Here is a 6,220-nt window from a genome sequence, read left to right as displayed (position 1 = left end):
ATCATGGTGGATAAGCTTTTTGATGTGCTGTGGCAATCGGCTTGTCAGTATTTTATTGAAGATTTTTGCATCTATGTTCATCATGGATATTGGCCTGTATTTTTCTTTTCTTGTTGAGTCTCTGCTGGGTTTTGGAATCAGAATGATGTTGTTATCATAAAATGATTTGGGAAGAATTCCCTCTTTTTGTATTGTTTGGAATAGTTTCAGAAGGAATGGTACCAGCTCCTCTTTGTACGTCTGGTAGAATTCAGCTGTGAACCCATCTGGACCTGGGCTTTTTTTGGGTGGTAAGCTCTTAATTGCTGCCTCAACTTCAGACCTTGTTATGGGTCTGTTCAGGGTTTCGGCTTCTTCCTGGTTTAGGCTTGGCAGGAGGCAAGTGTCCAGGAATTTATCCATTTCTTCCAGGTTTATTAGTTTGTGTGCATAGAGTTGTTTGTAATAATCTCTGATGATGGTTTGAATTTCTGTGGAATCTGTGGTGATATCCCCTTTTATCATTTTTTATTGCATCAATTTGGTTATTCTCTCTTTTCTTTTTTATTAATCTGGCTAGTGGTCTGTCTATTTTGTTGATCTTTTCAAAAAATCAGCTCCTGGATTTATTGATTTTTTGAAGGGTTTTTTGTGTCTCTATCTCCTTCAGTTCTACTCTGATCTTAGCTATTTCTTGTCTTCTGCTTGGCTTTGAGTTTTTTTGATCTTGCTCCTCTAGCTCTTTCAGTTTTGACGATAGAGTGTCAATTTTTGATCTCTCCTTGCTTCTCACGTGGGCACTTATTGCTATATATTTTCCTCTAGAGACTGCTTTAAAAGTGTCCCAGAGATTCTGGTATGTTGTGTCTTCATTCTCATTGGTTCCGAAGAACATCTTTCTTTCTGTCTTCATTTCATTGTTTATCCAGTCAACATTCAAGAGCAAGTTGTTCAGTTTCCATGAAGCTGTGCATTTCTGGGTTAGTTTTTGAATTCTGAGTTCTAACTTGATTGCACTGTAGTCTGAGAGACTGTTTGTTAGGATTTCCATTCTTTTGCATTTGCTGAGGAGTAATTTACTCCCAATTATGTGGTCAATTTTAGATTAGGTGTGATGTGGTGCTGAGAAGAATGTATATTCTGTGGATTTGGGGTGGAGAGTTCTGTAAATGTCTATTAGGTTTGCTTGGTCCAGGTCTGAGTTCAAGTCCTGGATATCCTTGTTAATTTTCTGTCTGGTTGATCTGTCTAATGTTGACAATGGGGTGTGAAAGTCTCCCACTATTATTGTGTGGGAGTCTAAGTCTCTTTGTAAGTCATTAAGAACTTGCCTTATGTATCTGGGTGCTCCTGTATTGGGTGCGTATATATTTAGGATCGTTAGCTCTTCTTGTTGCATTGATCCTTTTACCATTATGTAATGTCCCTCTTTGTCTCTTTTGATCTTTGTTGCTTTAAAGTCTAATTTCTCAGAGATGAGAATTGCAACTCCTGCTTTTTTTTGCTCTCCATTTGCTTGGTAAATCTTCCTCCATCCCTTTATTTTGAGCCTTTGTGTATCCTTGCATGTGAGATGGGTTTCCTGGATACAGCCCACCGATGGGTTTTGTCTTTTTATCCAATTTGCCAGTCCGTGTCTTTTGATTGGGGCATTTAGTCCATTTACATTTAGGGTTAATATTGTTATGTGTGAATTTGATACTGCCATTTTGGTGCTAGCTAGGTGTTTTGTCCTTTAGTTGAGCTGGTACTTGTTGTTCCTTTATATGTGTAGAGCCTCTTTCAGGAGCTCTTGTAGAGCTGACCTGGTGGTGACGAAATCTCTGAGTACTTGCATGTTCCCAAAGGATTTTATTTTTCCTTCACTTATGAAGCTTAGTTTGGCTGGATAGGAGATTCTGGGTTGAAAGTTCTTTTCTTTAAGGATGTTGAATATTGGCCCCCACTCTCTTCTGGCTTGTAGGGTTTCTGCTGAGAGATCTGCTGTGAGTCTGATGGGCTTCACTTTATGGGTAACCCGACCTTTCTCTCTGACTGCCCTTAGTATTTTCTCCTTCATTTCGACCCTGGTGAATCTGACGATTATGTGCCTTGGGGTTGCTCTTCTTGACGAATATCTTTGTGGTGTTCTCTGTATTTCCTGGACTTGAATGTTTGCCTGCCTTGCTAGGTTGGGGAAGTTTTCCTGGATAATATCCTGAAGAGTATTTTCCAGCTTGGATTCATTCTCTTTGTCGCATTCGGGTACGCCTACCAAACGTAGATTAGGTCTTTTCACATAGTCCCACATTTCTTGGAGACTTTGTTCATTCCTTTTTACCCTTTTTTCTCCAGTCTTGCCTTCCCGTTTTATTTCATGAGTTGATCTTCGACCTCTGATATCCTTTCTTCTGCTTGGTCAATTCAGCTGTTGATACTTGTGCATGCTTCGCGAAGTTCTCGTGTTGCGTTTTTCAGCTCCATCAGTTCACTTATATTCCTTTGTATTTTGTCCATTCTTGTTAGCATTTCGTCCACTCTTTTTTCAAGGTTCTTAGTTTCTTTGCATTTGGTTAGAACATGTTCTTTAAGTTCACAGAAGTTTCTTACTACCCACCTTCTGAAGTCTGATTCTGTCATTTCATCACACTCGTTCTCCCTCCAACCTTGTTCCCTTGCTGGTGAGGAGTTGTGATCCCTTTTAGGAGGAGAGGTGTTCTGGTTTCGGGTGTTTTCATCCTTTTTGCGCTGGTTCCTTCCCATCTTTAAGGATTTATCCACCTGTCGACTTTGTAGTTGCTGGCTTTCAGATTGGGTCTCAAATCTTTCAGATTGACGGTCTGTTTGTTGATGATGAGGTTATTTCTGTTTCTTGGTTTTCCTTCTGACAGTCTGGCCCCTCTGCTGTAGGACTGCTGAGGTTCACTCCAGGCCCTGCTTGCCTGGGGTTCACCTGCAGCAGCTGCTGAACAGCAAGGGTTGTTACCAGCTTTCTTCTTCTGCTGTCTTTGTCCCAGACGGATACCCGCCTAGTGTCAATCTGATCTCTCTTTTATGAGGTGTCTTTTTGGATATATAGGGGTCAGGGAGCTGCTTGAGGACACGGTCTCTTCTTTATAGGAGCTCAAATGGTGAGCTGTGAGCTCTGTTGTTGTTCATTCAGAGCTGCTGGGCAGGTACTTTTAGGTCTGCTGCAGCAGAACTCATAAACTGCTTTTTGTTCCCAGGTGCTCTGTCCCAGGGATTTAGGGCTTTATTTATGAGTTTCCGTTATGCTGCCCCCTTCTTTTTTTTTTTTTTTTTTTCCCTTCAGGCCTGCCCAGCCCAGCAAGGAGGCAGCCTAGTCACTGTCGGCCTATAGCAGCTTTGCTGAGCTACTGTGGGCTCCGCCCTGCTGCCGAGTGAACTTCCCTGCGGTCCTGTTTATATGGGTGTAGTTAGAACTGCTTTGGCGATGGTGGCCCGCCTCTGTTGAGGCGGAGTCTCTTTGCTGTGGCAGGTTGCCTTGGCAACGGCGGGCTGCCTCAGCAATGGCGGGTTGCCTTGGCAACGGCGGGCTGCCTCGGTAATGGCGGACACCCCTCCCCCACAAAGCTGGACCGTCCTGGGTTCAGCTGCGCTTGCTGTGAAAGTCTCAATCCAGAGTTTCTGGTTGCTGTTCTTTTGTGGGGGTGGGACCAGCCGAGCCTGATCGCCTGGCTACCTGCCTCAGAGCCTTTTTTAAGTTGGTGTTCCAGTCACCTGTTGAAGAGGCGCCGGGGTCTGTTTGTTTTCCCCTGCGGCCACTCACTGCGCTGGCTTAAACAGCGGCACTGAGGTTTGTGGCGCTTTTTTTTTTTTTTTTTTTTCTGCCCTGGAATCTGCTGTCCTGGTTCTCTGCTCAGTCCCCTTTTTGAACCGGCGAATGGGCGACTTCCCGTGGCTCCAATCGCCAGCCAAAAGGGCACCCGGACCGGTGTATTTTGTACGGAGAAGCGCGGCTTCGGGGCGCCGACAAAGCAGCCGCGCGGGGCAAAGTAGCGGCGCTGGCCGGCACAGCCGCGCTGGCCGAAAGAGCCGCGCTGGCGACCGTGGAGTTCCTTCGCCCGGGAATTTCCTAGTCTGTGGGCAATAAAAACGCGGCGTCCACTCACCCTCTGCACTTTCACTGGGAGCTGCAATCCTGAGCTGTTCCTAAACGGCCGTCTTGGATCCGACCTCCGATTTATTGATTTTTTTGAAGGGATTTTCATGTCTATCTCCTTCAGTTCTGCTCTGATCTTAGTGATTTCTTGTCTTTTGTTGAATTTGTTTGCTCTTACTTCTCTAGTTCTTTTAATTGTGATGTTAGGGTGTCAATTTTAGATCTTTCATGCTTTCTCTTCTGAGCATTTAGTGCTGTAAATTTCCCTCTACACACTGCTTTAAATATATCCCAGAGATTCTGATATGTTGTGTCTTTGTTCTCATTGGTTTCAGATAACTTCTTTATTTCTGCCTTAATTTTGTTATTTACCTAGTAGTCATTCAGGAGCAGGTTGTTTAGTTTTCATGTAGTTGTGTGGTTTTGAATGAGTCTTAATTGTGAGTTCTCATTTGATTGCACTGTGGCCTGAGAGACTGGTTGTTATGATTTCTGTTCCTTTGCCTTTGCTGAGTAGTGTTTTACTTACAATTATGAGGTCAATTTTAGAATAAGTGTGATGTGGTGCTGAGAAGAATGTATATTCTGTTCATTTGGGGTAGAGAGTTTTATAGATGTCTCTTAGGTCCATGTGGTTCAGAGCTGAGTTCAAGTCCTGAGCATCCTTGTTAATTTTCTGTCTTGTTGATCTGTCTCATACTGACAGTGAGGTATTAAAGTCTCTCACTATTATTGTGTGGGAGTCTAAGTCTTTTTGTAGGTCTCTGAGAACTTGCTTTATGAATCTGGGTGCTTCTGTATTGGGTGCATATATATTTAGGATAGTTAGCTCTTCTTGTTGCATTGGTCCCTCTACCATTATGTAATGCCCTTATTTGTCTCTTTTGATCTTTGTTGGTTTAAAATCTGTTCTATAAGAGACTAGGATTGCAATCCCTGCTTTTTGATTTATTTTTATTTTCTTGGTAAATTTCCCTCCATCCCTTTATTTTGAGCATATGTGTGTCTTTGCACATGAGATGGGTCTCCTGAATACAACACACCCATAGGTGTGGACTACTTATTCAGTTGACCAGTCTTTGTCTTTTAATTGGGAAATTTATCCCATTTACATTTAAGGTTAATATTGTTATGTGTAAATTTAATCCTGTCATTATGATGCTAGCTGGTTGTTTTTCCTGTTAGTTGATGCAGTTTCTTCATAGTGTCAGTGGTCTTTACAATTTGGTATGTTTTTGCAGTGGCTAGTACTGGTCCTTCCTTTCCATGTTTGGTGCTTCTTTCAGGAGCTCTTGTAAGGCAGGCCTTTTGGTGACAAGATCTCTCAGCATTTGCTTGTCTGTAAAGGATTTTATTTCTCCTTCACTTATGAAGCTTAGTTTGGTCGGATATAAAATTCTGGGCTAAAAATTCTTTTTTCTTTTAGTATTGAATATTGGCCCCTACTCTCTTCTGGCTTATAGGGTTTCTGAAGAGAGATCTGCTGTGTTAGTCTGATAGGCTTCCCTTTGTGGGTAACTCGATCTTTCTCTCTAGCTGCTGTTAACATTTTTTCCTTCATTTCAATCTTGGTGAATCTGACAGTTACATGTCTTGGGGTTGCTCTTCTCGAGGAATATCTTTGTTGGGTTCTCTGTATTTCCTGAATATTCACGTTGGCCTGTCTTGCTAGGTTGGGGAAGTTTTCCTGGATAATATCCTAAAGAGTGTTTTCCAATTTGGTTCCATTCTCCCCATCACTTTCAGATACACCAGTCAAACTTAGTTTTGGTCTTTTCACATAGCCCCATATTTTTGAAGGCTTTGTTTATTCCTTTTCCTTCTTTCTTCTCTAATCTTGTCTTCATGCATAATTTCATTAAGTTGGTCTTCAGTCTCTGATATCCTTTCTTTAACTTGATCAATTCAGCTATAGATACTTGTGTATGCTTCTTGAAGTTCTCATGCTGTGTTTTTCAGCTCTATCAGGGCATTTAAGTTCCTCTCTAAACTTGTTATTCTGGTGAACAATTCCTCTTTCCTTTTTTCAAGGTTCTTAGCTTCCTTGCATTGTATTGGAGCATGCTCCTTTAGCTCAGAGGAGTTTGTTATTACCCATCTTCTTAAGTCTACTTCTGACAATTTGTCAAACTCAATTTC

The 6,220-nt window shown here is 42.2% G+C and overlaps 1 long non-coding RNA gene across 1 annotated transcript; it reads left to right on the top strand.

The window, feature by feature from the left end:
- Positions 1 to 897: 897 nt before the first annotated feature.
- On the top strand, positions 898 to 4,774 carry LOC116536568. Its single transcript, XR_004262712.1, has 3 exons — positions 898 to 959; positions 2,645 to 2,649; positions 4,514 to 4,774. It is a non-coding gene; the product is annotated as an uncharacterized LOC116536568 (long non-coding RNA).
- Positions 4,775 to 6,220: the final 1,446 nt, after the last annotated feature.

The sequence above is a fragment of the Sapajus apella genome, unplaced genomic scaffold, assembly GCF_009761245.1.
Source record: "Sapajus apella isolate SASKATOON/1434 unplaced genomic scaffold, GSC_monkey_1.0 scaffold102, whole genome shotgun sequence".
Classification (NCBI taxonomy): Eukaryota; Metazoa; Chordata; class Mammalia; order Primates; family Cebidae; genus Sapajus; species Sapajus apella.
Note: the sequence above shows the minus strand (reverse complement) of the source record. Positions and strands in the feature narration are given on the sequence as shown.